Genomic DNA, 16,753 nt, shown 5'->3' with positions numbered 1-16,753 from the left:
CAAAGGTCACGATGCAACCGATTGTTGGAGATCGGCGACAAAAATGTATCAACATGGAGAGACGAAAGAGAGGTTAAGGTGGATGGATTCGGAGAAAAGATAGAGGGGATACGGCTGATCTGCAATGAAGAGTAAATGAGCGGCGGCTGGTGGGATAATCTAAAATTCAACATGTTTATCTTACTGTCTATCTAAAGTATAATGGAACTCCCATCCAGAATTGAAAACATTTTCATCCGGATTTCACTTGTGTCCACTCTTCACTCCCAAGCCAAAAATAAGCTTTGTCTTTATGTGGAATACAAATATTTTCTATTGCAGGGCGTCGCCCAGGAACCTCGTGGCGTTGGCGACTCGCAGCCGACTCAGAGACAAGATCGTCTATGCTGATATCAACTTCCAAAAATGAAATGTACAGCAACTGCTTTGGACTGAATTATCGCATCGGTGAGAATGGAGCCCATGGAACGTCAAACGGCAGAGCAAAGGAGCCCCTCCTGACGGAGCTAATGACGCCTGATCTCTTCTGTCCTGTCATTGGTCGGAACCACCGACTCTCATTTGCATATCTAACAGCATTCCAAGCGTCTGTGTCATATTTACTCCACTGTCGAGCGTCCAGACACCCATCACTCTCTGTGTGAAAGCACATCTCCTTTGAGGTTTCCATTTTTGCATTAAAAGTGTTTCCTTTCGCCTCAGACATTTCCACCATGGGGAAAAGATGCCAGTTTTCAGTCGATGCTTCTCGTGATTCTATAAAAGTTTATCTGTCACATCTGCCCTTAGTCTCCGAAGCTGTAGAGGAAACAACCTAAGTCTGTACAACCTCTCTTTTATTCCCTTATCCTCTAATCCAGGTAGCATTCTGTTAAACCTGTTCTTCACCTGTCCAGCGCCTCCACGATATTTAATGAGGGTACGCTGTGCTTCAACTGAGACCGAACCAGCGATTTATGGAGCTGCACACGGTTTATCGTCTCTTCTACCTAAAGACCTGACCAGTGAAGGCAATTGCCGTTTGCCTTCTTTACCGCCCAAGCTACCTTTTGTGGAGATATGGTTCCATTGTTCCTCTGTGCAGCGACGCTGTTAATCGCAAGTTCATTAACTGTGTCCCTCCCCTTTACTCTTAATCTCCCAAAGCACAACATCCCACATGTGCCTGAATGAACTTCCATTTCCCCATATCTACAACAGATATACAGTGTATGCCGCGCTGTTATTTGGCTAAGCACTACGCTAACCATTAAGGCATCAATCTTTGCATCATTCACAACATCACAAACACACTCCACCAAGCTTCACCCAAGCCCCATGCAGAATGTATAGAGACACCAACCCGAGTCCCTGAGGGACACCGTTCGGTAAAGATCGAGTCAGAGTAAGATCTAACGACCACGAAACTCTGTCTTCAATAGGAAAGGCAATTCTGTATCCAAACAGCCGAGTCACCCTGCTTCCTATAAGTCATCAAGGCTGATCCTGAAATCGCCCAGCACTGGAAGATCCACGAGTTTTTAAATCTGTGGTTTATACAGCATTCAGGTACAAACATGTTATTTGAAACAAATTTGTGGAGACAACATTTTGAGTAAAATATAGCATGTTCTCTATCAAAGTGGGAAACATAACTGCATTATAAGAGAGCCCCTATCTTACAGCCTGAGACCCCTGTTGAACTCTGATCTTTGGTGGTGTTTGTGTGTGGGGTTCCAAAATTCCCCATGTGAACGGAGGTGAAGTGGGATCCCCGGATATTCCACTTTCCTGCCATGTTCCTGATGAGCACCTTGATGGTTCAGTAGAAATTAGGCCTTTTATGTCCAATAAAAAGCAAATTAAAAGATCATTGATGCAGAATTCTTGCAAAATGACTGACGGACAGTGAGATTGAAATAGTTGTAAAGTGTTGCTTTATGTCAAAGACTTGTCCATCTTTTCAGATGCATGGATCGGCAACGAAAGACCATTGCTGAAGAGATATAATTGAACACTCGAAAATATGCCAAAACACACAGCAAATTTTACATTATTATCTGACGTCCACTCGGTGTTCTGCATTCATTCAGCTAAAGAACAAAGTGTAGTAGAATTTGTGCAGTCCATTCAGAAGGAATATAGCCTGGTTGTAAGGGTACAGTCTGATAGGGATTCATGGGAGTTAGTAGATAGAAGTGTCATAGGGCGATCATTCTGCAGATATTAACCACAACCCACGAGGTTTCAAAGCAGTTGTGGTAAATGTGTTTGAATTGGATCAAGTCTAGTTTAAATATCATTCGACAACACCCATGAAATGTTGACTGGGAGCTTAATGAGAACTTGCATTTCCCCGAGGGTGAATCTGATCAATGTGATCACAGGGACCCTCAAGCAGAGTGAAATTGTGAGAGTGCAGAGACAACGTGTATCCCCGAGGGTGAATCTGATCAATGTGATCACAGGGACCCTCAACTAGAGTGAAATTGTGAGAGTGCAGAGACAACGTGTTTCACTGAGGGTGAATCTGATCAATGTGATCACAGGGACCCTCAACTAGAGTGAAATTGTGAGAGTGCAGAGACAACGTGTATCCCCGAGGGTGAATCTGATCAATGTGATCACAGGGACCCTCAACTAGAGTGAAATTGTGAGAGTGCAGAGACAACGTGTATCCCGAGGGTGAATCTGATCAATGTGATCACAGGGACCCTCAACTACAGTGAAATTGTGAGAGTGCAGAGACAACGTGTATCCCTGAGGGTGAATCTGATGAATGTGATCACAGGGACCCTCAAGCAGAGTGAAATTGTGAGAGTGCAGAGACAACGTGTTTCCCTGAGGGTGAATCTGATCAATGTGATCACAGGGACCCTCAAGCAGAGTGAAATTGTGAGAGTGCAGAGACAACGTGTATCCCTGAGGGTGAATCTGATCAATGTGATCACAGGGACCCTCAACTAGAGTGAAATTGTGAGAGTGCAGAGACAACGTGTATCCCCGAGGGTGAATCTGATCAATGTGATCACAGGGACCCTCAAGCAGAGAGAAATTGTGAGAGTGCAGAGACAACGTGTATCCCTGAGGGTGAATCTGATCAATGTGATCACAGGGACCCTCAACTAGAGTGAAATTGTGAGAGGCAGAGACAACGTGTATTCCCGAGGGTGAATCTGATCAATGTGATCACAGGGACCCTCAACTGGAGTGAAATTGTGAGAGTGCAGAGACAACGTGTATCCCTGAGGGTGAATCTGATCAATGTGATCACAGGGACCATCAAGCAGAGTGAAATTGTGAGAGTGCAGAGACAACGTGTATCCCTGAGGGTGAATCTGATCAATGTGATCACAGGGACCCTCAACTAGAGTGAAATTGTGAGAGTGCAGAGACAGCGTGTATCCCTGAGGGTGAATCTGATCAATGTGATCACAGGGACCCTCAACTACAGTGAAATTGTGAGAGTGCAGAGACAACGTGTATCCCTGAGGGTGAATCTGATCAATGTGATCACAGGGACCCTCAACTAGAGTGAAATTGTGAGAGTGCAGAGACAACGTGTATCCCTGAGGGTTAATCTGATCAATGTGATCACAGGGACCCTCAACTAGAGTGAAATTGTGAGAGTGCAGAGACAACGTGTATCCCCGAGGGTGAATCTGATCAATGTGATCACAGGGACCCTCAAGCAGAGTGAAATTGTGAGAGTGCAGAGACAACGTGTTTCCCTGAGGGTGATTCTGATCAATGTGATCACAGGGACCCTCAACTAGAGTGAAATTGTGAGAGTGCAGAGACAACGTGTATCCCCGAGGGTGAATCTGATCAATGTGATCACAGGGACCATCAACTAGAGTGAAATTGTGAGAGTGCAGAGACAACGTGTTTCACTGAGGGTGATTCTGATCAATGTGATCACAGGGACCCTCAACTAGAGTGAAATTGTGAGAGTGCAGAGACAACGTGTTTCACTGAGGGTGAATCTGATCAATGTGATCACAGGGACCCTCAACTAGAGTGAAATTGTGAGAGTGCAGAGACAACGTGTTTCCCTGAGGGTGAATCTGATCAATGTGATCACAGGGACCCTCAACTAGAGTGAAATTGTGAGAGTGCAGAGACAACGTGTTTCACTGAGGGTGAATCTGATCAATGTGATCACAGGGACCCTCAAGCAGAGTGAAATTGTGAGAGTGCAGAGACAACGTGTATCCCCGAGGGTGAATCTGATCAATGTGATCACAGGGACCCTCAACTAGAGTGAAATTGTGAGAGTGCAGAGACAACGTGTTTCCCTGAGGGTGAATCTGATCAATGTGATCACAGGGACCCTCAACTACAGTGAAATTGTGAGAGGCAGAGACAACGTGTATCCCTGAGGGTGAATCTGATCAATGTGATCACAGGGATCCTCAACTAGAGTGAAATTGTGAGAGTGTAGAGACAACGTGTATCCCTGAGGGTGAATCTGATCAATGTGATCACAGGGACCCTCAACTAGAGTGAAATTGTGAGAGTGCAGAGACAACGTGTTTCACTGAGGGTGAATCTGATCAATGTGATCACAGGGACCCTCAACTAGAGTGAAATTGTGAGAGTGCAGAGACAACGTGTTTCCCTGAGGGTGAATCTGATCAATGTGATCACAGGGACCCTCAACTAGAGTGAAATTGTGAGAGTGCAGAGACAACGTGTTTCACTGAGGATGAATCTGATCAATGTGATCACAGGGACCCTCAAGCAGAGTGAAATTGTGAGAGTGCAGAGACAACGTGTATCCCCGAGGGTGAATCTGATCAATGTGATCACAGGGACCCTCAACTAGAGTGAAATTGTGAGAGGCAGAGACAACGTGTATCCCTGAGGGTGAATCTGATCAATGTGATCACAGGGACCATCAAGTAAAGAGAAATCTTGGGCTCGATGTCAGATAAATAGAGGCAGAGGTTAGTTATGGTGTGTGGAACCATGAAGAGGGAGAGGGTGTTAAAAACAGGAGAGGAATCACGGCTGTGAAATGTCACTGACAGGTAGAACTAAGGACAGTCCGATATATTTTATGGATATAGTGCAGGAGCTCAGGGGATCCCGGTGATGTTTGAATTTCCCAACTAACAGAACTGTGACACATCGATTGGGAAATCTGTAGCGTAGCGTAACCAGACCAAGCTCCGGGATGATGCTACAGGTGTCGTAGCATGCATTAAACATTGAATAATCCCGAGAACGAATCTGCTTCGATTAGTTTTGTGGTGATCAACTTTCCGGCAACTTGACATAATGTTCCTCTGATATTCCTTAACGTCCTTGGCATCCCCACTCCATTCCTGGGAATAGGGAGTTAATCTCCATCGGGTATAAGGACCCGGGTTCATCCATCTTAAAGTCTTCTTCCACTCCAGACACTTCAATTCACTATCGCTGTTTACTCCACTGCCCTCGCCTCTGTTCTTAGTGTCTCAGTGCATTGGAGATGCCTCTATTTCCCGTATTCCTGCAACAGATGTCATTCCCCGGTAAGCCCAGCTTGTGCGTCGCATTGGACTGAATGTGCTCCATCGGTCCTTCATAGTAACTGTCCGTCTTTCCTCTTCCCGTCCACACGCCTGTGAGTTAAACGGCCCGTCTCCCAGACACCACCGGCCGCATCACAATCTCAGGCCATGATTTCCAGAGCCGTCTAGTGACAGCGGATCGAACAGTCTCTTCCGTCTCTTGCAGTGGAGTCTCCAAACACCGGACCCGATCCGTATTAACACCACTTCACACACGTTTCCTGGTCGTGCTCAGTGAGTCGTAGAGCAGAGACGCGGATCTCTGGGCGAGGGCGTCAATGCGGACGATCGAGGACCCATTCTCATTGACAAGAACCTGATTGATAGTCTTCTCACGGTCACAGTCACGCAGTCCCGCAATACTCTGTCTCGCTCGTCACTGCCGACCATCAGGCTTGCGTCCCTGTTCATTCCCTCTTCCAGCATTCAGTCCATAGAGTCTCTAGGGACTCTTCCTGTAGGTACTCACCAGTTTCACAGGGTCCCCTCAGATTCCATCATTTTCTGACTAATTATCCTAAAATGTCCTCCAGTGTTAATCACCACATTTATGGTGGAAATCTTCCTGCAGTCTGCCCCATCTACTCCTGTCCCAATGTCATGTCCTCCACTCAGACTCTCCGGTTTATATTGATATCGGGGACACACCTTCCCGGCCAGCTCCTTTGTTGAGTTTCCAGACAATCTCTCCAAGCCTTTCCTGTGCTTTGGGGACAATAACTCCAGCTGCGGTCCGACGAACGCTTATGAGATTTGAGCAAAGCCTCACTGGTCTGGTGATCAATGTCCTGACTCACGGGGACCTTTGCCCCGAATGTGGACTTGCACACCGACACCGAATCATTCGTCTCTCCGCAGGACCCGGCTGCTCACAGCGTCCGTGTGTCCGAGTCACAATAGGACTCAGAGAAATCACCACCTCACATTTATCCGGATTATACTTCATCTGACATTTCTGGGTACATGTCACCGACACTCTGCTATCAAGCATTTTATCTTGGAATATCTGTCGGAAAGAATTGGCCGTGAACTTTCCGTGTTTACCTTGCTGGCAGAGCGACAGATCGGGAACATATTAGTGACCATTTTGAATGGGTTTAAACTTAGCTATTGAACAATTCCTATCAATGTGCTACACTGTTCTTCATGTAATGGTGTAAATTCCCGAAAACACAAGTCATTAGGCACAGCTGTACACCTGCAAACATTTAACCAGCCAATCAGAGGCAGCAGCTCAGCACATAAAAACGTGCCGGCTTGGTCATGAGCTCCAGTTGTTGATCAGACTGGGGAAGAGCTCTGATCTGAGTCACTCTGACCCCGGGACGATTGTCGGTCAGACAGGTTGCGGTGAGTCTCACAGAAAATGTCTCGCTGGGGTTTTCACGCACAATAGTCTCCAGAGTTTACATAGAATCGGATGGAGTAAGACTACACCCAGAGAGCGGTAGCTCTGTGGACAAATACGGGTTTTCAATAAGAGAGATCACAGGAGATTGCCCAGACTGGTTCAAGCTGACAGGACAGCGATAGTAACTCAGATAACCACGGGTTGCAACAGCGGTATGCAAGGGAACACCCCTCAACGCACAACACGTCTAGCATTGAAGTGGATGGGCTCCAACAGCAGGAGACCACGAACATACACTCCGTGTCCTCTACATTTGGTTCAGGAGTTTCCTAATCAAGTGGGTCCCAAATCTGCTTTCTACAACTCGGACATATGTGATGTATTTCCTAGAGAGGAAACATTCCCTCTGCCGGGATTGTTATGAGAGACTGTACCTAGCCCGTCCAAGACATGTTTTTAAGCCATTCCTGTGTAGCTTTGGCTTTATGCTTGGGGTCAGTTCTTACTGGAAAACAAATCACACAAGTCACAGTTCTCCTGGAGACTGCATCTGCTTTTCCTCCAGGATTTCCTTGTATTTTGCTGCATACATTTTACCACTACCCCTACAGACCTTCCAGCGTCTCTGCAGTGAAGCATCCCCACAGCACAATGCAGCCACCACCGTGCTTCACGGTAGGGATGGTGTGTTTTTGATGATGTGCGGTGTTTGACTTATGACAAACACAGCGTTAGTCTGATGGCCAAAATGCTCAATTTTGGTTTCACCAGACCATAGAACCTCCTTCTACGTGGCTTCCAAGTCTCCCATATGCTTTCTTGTAAACTCCAGCCGAGATCTCATGTGAGTTTTTTCCTAGTTCCCTCACAACGTCACAGAGGGGTAAAGCTGCTGGGGAGGGGTAAGTGTGTAGGAGGGGGCGGGATAGAGTGAGGGGAGAATTTGATATGCAGGGTGTGTTGGGGAAGGGGAGGGAAGAGGAGGGTAGGTGATGGAGGGAGAGGGAAGTGGAATGGTAGTTGGGGATGGAGAGGGTGAGACAGATCAGGATGGGCAGGATGTGTGAGATGGGAGGGCTCAGAAAGGTTCGGTGTGAGGGAGAGGGCAGGAGGTGCTCTCACTGGAGGACCCAGGACAACCAGGGCAGGGTGGGGGGATCATGTGGAGGGGAAGGGGAGAGGAAAGTGATTGTGTGGTTAGTCCAGGGGCAGAAGACGGTGTCACTGGTGGAGCCGTCGAGAGATGCTCCGGAATGGAGCGGCACTGATCAGTCAGCACGGTCTGACCCAGGTTTTCCAGCCAGCTCATTGGCTGACACAGGGCTGGTCCACCGGATGAGCCAATCGGTGACGCCCTGCCTGAGTCACTGGAGGAGCCGGTCAGTGTGAGTGTGGAGTCATTGGAGGAAGCAATTGCAAATTCAGACTGAAATTTTCCACAAGCCTATGAGAGATGACATCCGTGTCAATCGATGGGCCAATGGGGGCTGTTGCCTGGGAAGCATGACGAGGTTATTGGTGTTGCCCTATGAAGCTGTTGGGCTTGAGTCCATTGATGCGCAGCCAATGAGGTCAAACTGTGGGGATTCTCAGCGGAGTTATTGGGTAGGATCCAACCCAGTATGATGATGTTGGTGAGCCAATGGATGATGTCAGGCCACTGGAGCCAAGAGCTGATACCGTTGCTGAACGGCCACACACGGGTGTTCAGTGAAGGCTGGAAAGTAGCCCGTTGTTGGGTGTTAGGGGGAGAGACAATCGCCAGTGGGACAGGCCGGGTGCCAACAGGGCTGCTGGTGGAGCACATCAGAGGGGTGAAATTGGTCACACGGCACGATGACGTCAAGGCTCGGAAGTCAATCACCATTGCTGTGGGAACTTCAGAGCCAATTGTAGAGTCTTTGATGCAAAACCTGTTGGAGATGAGTCCTGGGACCAATCACAGCCAAGGCCTATGATACCTGACTCAGTGATGTCACCATCCTGGGGCCAATCACAGAGACCCATCTGGAAACATTGCTTGATGACATCAATGTCCCGCAGCCAATCGGGGAGCCTCATTTGGATGGACCTGTTGATGACATCATCTTTGAGCGAATTTTGTCAGATGGTTTAAATAACCTTGAGACAGCGGGTAATGGATGGGGAGGGAGTAGAGAGGAGGGAAAAAGGGTAGGAGGGATCCTCATATGAGCTAGTCCCACCCACTTGCATTTGGGGGTATCTCACTGAACCTGTCCTACTCATATATCCAGTCCTTTAGAATGCCTTCCACTAACTGCCCCACTGCTGATGTCAGGCTCATTGGCCGATAATTCCCGGTTCACATTTCGAGTCTTTCTGAAACAGCAGGACAACATTAGACATCCTCCCGATCCTCCGGTACCTCTCCTGTCACTAAGGATGATCTAAATATCTCTGCTAGGGCCCCTGCAATTTCTCCACTTGCCTCCCACAGGCCCTGGGGAATTATCCACTCTAATTCACCCCAAGTCAGCAAACTCCTCCTCCTCGGTAGTCAGTATAGGATCCATGATCTCCCTGCTGCTTTTCCTCACTTCTCTAGATTCTGTGTCCATCTCCCGAGTAAATACAGATGAAAAAAATCAGTTTACCATCTCCCCATCTCTTTTAGCTCCACACATCGTTCACCATTCTGATCTTCCAGCAGACTAATTTTGTCCCTTGCAAAACTTTTGCTCTTAAAATACCTGTAGGATCCTATTTCACCTTGTCTACTAAAGCAACCTTTCATGTTGTACGACACTGTAACCTCACGTCCTCTATCACCCTCCTGATTTCTCTCTTAAGAGGTCTCTTGCACTTCTTATACCCCACAAGTGCCTCATTTGATCTCAACCTCGCCTCTTTTTCCTACCCTGGGTCTCTAAACCTGTTAGTCTTGCCTTTTACTCCAAATGCAAGGTACAAATTCTGTGCTCTCAATATTTCACTTTTGAAAACCTCCCACTTATCAAGCATCTCTTTAACAGAAAACCACCTCCCCCAATCCATACCTGCCAGATCTCTTCAGATGCCACCAAAACTGGCCTTTCTCCAGTTTAGCATCACAGTCCGAGGACCAGTCCTATCCTTCTCCGTAATTATCTTGAAACTAATGGTTCCTTCAGGTTGTCACTGAAGTGGGAGGGGAGGTGGTAGTCAGGATAACCTCCCAATACCCATTAAATGTTCTCAATGGCCTGCGTCTCAAACAGGCTCTGACAACCAAGTCCAGCTCCTGGCTTCCACGTGTGGTTTAGCTGATATGCCCAGAGGAGCTGTTTCCACTGACGGGACAAGGGACAAAGGCAGATTATTCATGCCTTTAAAGCATTCGCTTCAGGCAGACTGGGCTTGTCGGCCGTGGTTGGGAACTTATCTGGAGAAGGAAATTTCTGAGCTCAAACCCCCGCTGTCTTGCAGCGATACCCACTCAAGTGTATGGGTTTGGGAGTAAACCCTGAGAAATAACCTGGAGCTGGGGTCTCTAGGACAATCCTACCCACTCATGTGTACGGGTTTGGGAGTAAACCCTGAGGAATAACCTGGAGCTGGGGTCTTTAGGACAATCCTACCCACTCATGTGTACGGGTTTGGGGGTAAATCCTGCGGAATAACCTGGAGCCGGAGTCTCCAGGACAATCCTGTATTGAGTTCTACACAGACTGGCAATTCCTGAGATGCCCCTGGTTCCAAACTTTCTATTTCTCTGGATTAATTAGCTTTGAGGAGAATGGATCCTCCTACATGGACAAAAGCTTGCTCTCCATATCCTACAGTCCTGGTTGTGTACTGGCTCTCATATCATGTAGACAGCTAGGATGCAATCACCATGGGAGACAGCGACCCACTGAGGGTCTCAGTGGAATTGTGATCACTAGATCCAAAGTGTGTTCCTGCACACACTTCTGTCACCTGTCCTGTCTCATTCCCCAAGGGGAGATCCAGTACCTTTCTCAAATAAAACAGTCTATATTCATAATAGAATAGAATTTACCAGTATAAACCATTCAATGCCTTTTATTTCTTTGCATATGTGATGAAAGCATTAGCTTTTTGGGCACCATTAAGAAGGTGACTCCTGTAAGAAGCTCCGATGATAATTGTCCAATATTCTCATTTTAGACTGCTGCATCTGAAACACAGCTACACCCATGGACAATACAGGATGTGACGTGCTGTTAAGGCACTTAAAAAGGTGGAGTGGGCTTTATGATTAACTCCTTGTGATGGTCAAACGTGGGGGTTCTGTCCAACTCCTACTCACCTAACCTGGATCATCCAGTGACCAAGTGTCATCTAGTTTACGTGTCAGGACTTTCCAGCCATAGACTTGGACCGTTAGCAGCAGCAGTTCAATAAAATACATAATCTAGCAGAGAGAAAAAAAGTTAATAATAACTAAATAAATTATGTATATTGAATAGATTAAATAAAACATGCAAAAAGAGCAATACTGTATATTTTTTTAAAAAGTGAAGTAGTGTCTAAAGATTCAATGTCCATTTAGGAATTGGATGGCAGAGGGGAAGAAGCCGTTCCTGAATCACTGAGTGTGTGCCTTCAGGCTTCTGTACCTCCTACCTGATGGTAACAGTGAGAAAAGGGCTTAATAATGGACACTGCCTTTCTGAGACACTACTCCCTGAAGATGTCCTGGGTCCTTTGTAGGCCAGTACCCAAGATGGAGCTAACCTTGGTATTCCCTCTTTGTCTTCTTTTAGTTGCCTCTGTTGGCTTTGAAAAGCTTCCCAATACTCTAACAGTCTGGTTGTTCTGGGAGAAGAAAGAGAAAGTAAATTCACAGGCTTACAGCAAGACAACGAGAGAACCATTTACACTGAGAGTCACCCATTTACACCACATGAGAATCCGTCCACACCTTCTTCACTCCCCTGTCTACCTGTGTGCCTCTTTCAGGGAACTCTATACATCTCCCCATCGGTCTCTCTGTTCTACAACTCTCCCTGGACCCTGTCATTCACTCTGTGTGTTCCACTCTGGTTTACCTTCCAAAGTCGTGCTTGTCCGGTTAAGTTGCCCTAGCCATTCCTGGGCCCACTATCCCGGGTGGCCTCCATCCCACTGTAACCTCCGACAACCCTCATCCTCACCATTGTGGTGTTGTGCTCACCCTCACTGACCGTTCAAGCTGAGATTTTGGAGCATGAACAGAAACACGGGGACGAGCTGTCACTGGATCTTCTGAACCATCCGTGTAAACGTGTTACAGCCCATAATATCTGCCTTGCATCTGTTTGTCTCCGGTCTCCAGGCAACCAGAGATGAAACCCTGTGGTGATGCTGCATCGCATTGTGATGTGTCCCGCCCGTGTCACAGTGGCCTTGTGATGTCAGGCCTTGACCTCTCCCTGATTGGTCACTCCTCAACACCTCTGCATGTAGTAAAGGCCTTGCTTGGCCACATTACAATGGCGTGAAGATGGTGAAAAGATTAACTGGTTTCCATGGTGACCCTGGGAATGGTAGAGGTGGGATTGATCACTTTCCCGGCCCCTTGTCCGGGTTAAGGGAGATTCAGTGTGAAAATTGTGCTTGCCTGTCCAAATACAGAAGGTTCTGATTAAATGGGGTCCAGTTAAATGGCTGTCCCTAATTAGACCAAGTTTCATGGAAATAGTTTGAAAAAGACAATCTAATTGATTAACAATTGACTCATTTAAATGAAATACGGAACATATAAGAACACCACTAATACTAAGACAGTATGATGAAACTCTATTAGTTCCTAATAGTTACCAACAGAAGAATTCAGTGCACGTTGCTGTGTTCTTTTGATTGACTGTCAAAGAGCAAGTCAGCACAGACACTGAGTGTTGATAACAGACTGCTTGCATTGCCTTCCAGCTTCCGGTAATCTCGAAATCCAACAGTAATTTTCCTGGCATCTTGTGCAGGCACCAGCTCAAGTTCAGACGTGTCTAAGGGCCACACAAGTCACCTGACTGACACTAGTTAGAAACTGTTCAGCAAAAATCTTCTGTCCCAAATAAACAAATAGAATGCTGGCTAATTTCTCCATTAGTTTTTGTTCTTTTTGAGATGTCCCAGCTGCCCCAATGAGCCGGAATCCATTGAATTTATTAATCCTGCCCTTGAGAATGCCTTCCAGTAATTTACCCTTGACTGATGTCAGGCTCACTGGCTGATAATTTACCAGAATCCACTGTATTTATTAATCCTGCCCTTTAGAATTCCCTTTAATAATTTATCTATATTTGATATCAGGCTCACTGACTGATAATTTACCTGCTATATCTTAGAAACTTTCAGAACAATGGAACAAAGTCAGTTCTCCTCCAGTCCTCTGACATCCCACCCATGACCTAGGACATTTTAACTCTTCCTGCCAGGGCCTCTGGAGTTCCTGCATTAGCCTCCCACGAGGTCCAAGGGGATACCTTGCCAGACCCTTTGATTTATCCACCCTAATTTTCCTGAAGACAGCCAGCACCTCTTCCGTAGTCCAGACAAGGTCCATGACCTCACTACTCTTTTGCCCCAGTTCTACAATCGGTGTCAGTCTCCCAAGTAAATACTGATGCGGAAAATGCCTCTCCCCTCTCTTTCAGTTCCATGCACCAATGGTCACGCTGATCTTCAAGAAGACCAACTCTGTCTCTTGCTACCCTTTTGCTCTGAAGATAGTGAGAGAAACTCTTGGGATTTTCTTTCATCTTGTACGGCACTGTAAACTCATGTCCTGTTTTCCCCTCCAGATTTCCCTCTTAAGCGGTCACGTACATTTCTTATACTCTTCAGGTGCCTCATTTGATCCTACCCTTCCTTCCTTTTCTTACCCAAGCCTCAATATCCCTCGATAACCAACAGTCTCTGAACCTGTGAGCCTTGCCTGTTACTCCAAAAGGAAGACCTCACCTGTGGCTCCTTGTCAAAAGCTTTCTGAAAATCCAAATACACAACATCCACCAATTCTCATTTGTCTACCCTCCGTGTTATTTCTGCATAGGATTCCAACAGATTTGTCAGGCAAGATTTTCCCTTGAGGAAACCATGTGAACTACGGTCTATTCTATCACGTGTCTCCAAGTACCCCTAAACCACAACCTCAACACCTTCCCAGCCACTGAGGTCAGACTAACTGGCCCGTAGTTTTGTTTCTTCTGCCTCCCTCCCTACTTGAAAAGTGGAGTGAAATTTGCAATTTTCCAATTCTCCGGAAACATGCCACAATCTCGAAAGATCTTTACTGAAACCTGCACAATCTCTTCAGCCGTCACTTTCAGACCCTTGAGCTGAGGACCAAGTGGTCCAGGGGACTTATCGACCTGAGGCCCTTTCATTTTCCCAGGCACCTTCTCCCTGGCAATGTCAGCGTCACTCACTCTGCACCCGATACTCTCGAACCTCCGGCACACTGCTCGTGTCTTCCACAGTGACGGCGGATGCAAAATACTTCTTCCGTTCCCCCGCCATTTCCACCTCTTCAGCATCGTTCTCCAGTGATCTGATCTGCATTCTCTCTTCTCTTTTGCTCTGTATATATCGGAAGCAGCTTTTCACATCCCCTTTACTATTTTCGGCCAGCTGACCTTCACGTTCCAGCTTTTGCTTCTTCATCACTCTTTTAGTTGACTTGTTTTGGTTTTTATACGTTTCCCAGTCCTCAAACTTCCTACTAAATTTACTCTATTCTATGCCCTATCTTGGACTTTTATATTGGCTTTGACTACTCTTGCCAGCCACGGTTCGATCAGGCTGCCTTTAAAATGCTTCTTATTCAAGGCAGGTATCGATATGTCCCTGATTAATCAGGGTCAAAGGTTACCAGGGGAATGCAGGAGAATGTGGTTTAGAGGAATAATGTATCAGCAGTGCTGGAGGCAGTGCAATGGGCTGAATGGCCTCATGCTGCCCCTATGCCTCATGGTCTTACAGTCTGACGGGCTTACTTCACCAAGGCTTCGAGCTGCAGTTACACGCTGTATGCTGGCCAACCCAGGCTGTGCCGTAACCGTCACAAGTCAGGACATGTCTCGGCCCGATGCAGGGCAGCGATGTGTGAAAACTGCAAGCAGGAAGGCCACCAGACAGAGGACTGGCAGGAGAGCAAACGCGACGGCGTTTGGAGACGGCGGTCACCTCCACAGAGCCCGCCCCACACTCGCTGGCCCCTCCACACAGGAACGAGAAGGAGAGCTGGCACCCCAACCATAATTATTTTTTATTTATTCATTCACTGGATGGAGCATCGCCAGCTGAGCCAGCATTTATTGCCCATCCCTTGTTGCCCTTGAGGAGGGGGTGATGAGCTGCCTTCTTGAACTGCTGCAGTCCCTGAGGTAGTTATATGGTCATAATGCACAGAGAGGGTGAGAGAGGGTCAGTTCACAGGATAAATCCCCCCCCCCCACACCCGCAATGTGTCAGTGTTGGTCACTGGGCTGAGTTCACAGGAATATAATGGACAGAGAGGGTGAGAGAGGGACTGTTCACAGGATATATCCCCCCACACCAGCAATGTGTCAGTGTTGGACACTGGGCTGAGTTCACAGGTCAGTTAATCTCCCCGCTCGGTGAGCCGCACCTCCTGCCCTGTGCAGGGTTGCCAGACTGAAATACTAATTTAAACCCAAACAATACTAGAAAAAAGCCAAACAAATTACAATATGTTTCTCATACTCACATCACATGAAAAGCTCCAGATCCAGGTCATCACTATTCTCTTCACAGGAATGAGTGGAACGTGCAGCACAAACCTTGTCCGATGTGAAGTTTTTTAGCATTTCTGGAGATGCAGTGAAGTCTTTGCAACACAGGCCTGATATCAATAATTTTGCCCTGATTCTCACCGTAGCATCAAGAAGATTCAGCAGCATTTTTTTTCTTGCCTTTGTTCTACCGGAGGATACAAGAGAAAATATCCTCACAACTACAGCATTGCTGACAGGGGTAGTTAGGCAAGTAAGGGCAAAGGTGGCAACCTCTTTAAATGCCTGATGGTGATGTACACCAATCCAAAACTGTTCAGTGTCTGTCGGGAGTCCGTCTTTCTTAAATGGAGCTTCTTCGTTCCAATCGACAAAAGGCATTTTTCTGTGTTGTTCTTCAATAATGCCGACGTTGTTTCCTGCAAGGTGTATAAAGGGTAACTCGGAAAACATGGGCCTTGAGTCTTGATTTAAAATTATCACAGGGCTCAATTTTGATAAACTTTCAAATGTATCTCTCTTTGATGGAAGTCTGCATGTAACTTGACTGAGAGCTTCTTCTAGCATAGACATACATCTTTCTTTGACATTTTTTATTTCTAGATGGGCCAATGTTCTGCTGTAGGACCTTATTACATGCTGTTAAGAAATTGATACCAAAATCAACTTCATCAATATTTTTTTTTCTGTCTTTTGGCATCATACAGTCTGCTCTGAAGACTCTTCTGGTGTAAGAATACTTGTTGGTAAAATTCATAAGTATCAGCTTTGGTTTGCTGAAAAAGGCTGTTCAGTCTTTCAAATTCATGCACAACAGCTGTTGCAAACTCAAAGAACAAGTAGTTTTTGTAGTCTAAGTGACAACATTGCCTTTAGGCGTCTTGCTTTGAATTTTGTACCAAACTTTGATTGGGCTAGTTCAGCAGAAGTGAAATAAGCCTTTAGCTCTTCCCAGTTCATCAAAACTTTTCCACGCAGAAGCCACCAAGCAGATGAAGGTTTACACCGAAAGGAGACACATCTTTTAGTCTAGACCACACAGAATTGTTGCATCCAACCATGTTTGATGCACCATCAGATGCAAAACCAATGCAATTTGCAAGACTCTGTCCACATCTTTTGATTTCCTCGTCAATCAAATTGAATACGTTTTCTCCTGCAGCCTCTTG

At 46.6% G+C, this 16,753-nt stretch overlaps 1 long non-coding RNA gene across 1 annotated transcript; it reads right to left on the bottom strand.

Moving 5' to 3' along the window:
- Nucleotides 1–696: 696 nt before the first annotated feature.
- Nucleotides 697–15,678, bottom strand: LOC132387601 (uncharacterized). The gene is made up of 3 exons (XR_009509948.1): nt 15,560–15,678; nt 11,476–11,667; nt 697–798 (listed from the first exon to the last, which is right to left on the bottom strand). It is a non-coding gene; the product is annotated as an uncharacterized LOC132387601 (long non-coding RNA).
- Between the last annotated feature and the right edge of the window lie 1,075 nt (nt 15,679–16,753).

The sequence above is a fragment of the Hypanus sabinus genome, unplaced genomic scaffold, assembly GCF_030144855.1.
Source record: "Hypanus sabinus isolate sHypSab1 unplaced genomic scaffold, sHypSab1.hap1 scaffold_202, whole genome shotgun sequence".
Classification (NCBI taxonomy): Eukaryota; Metazoa; Chordata; class Chondrichthyes; order Myliobatiformes; family Dasyatidae; genus Hypanus; species Hypanus sabinus.
This window is presented reverse-complemented; position numbering and strand designations above follow the sequence as displayed.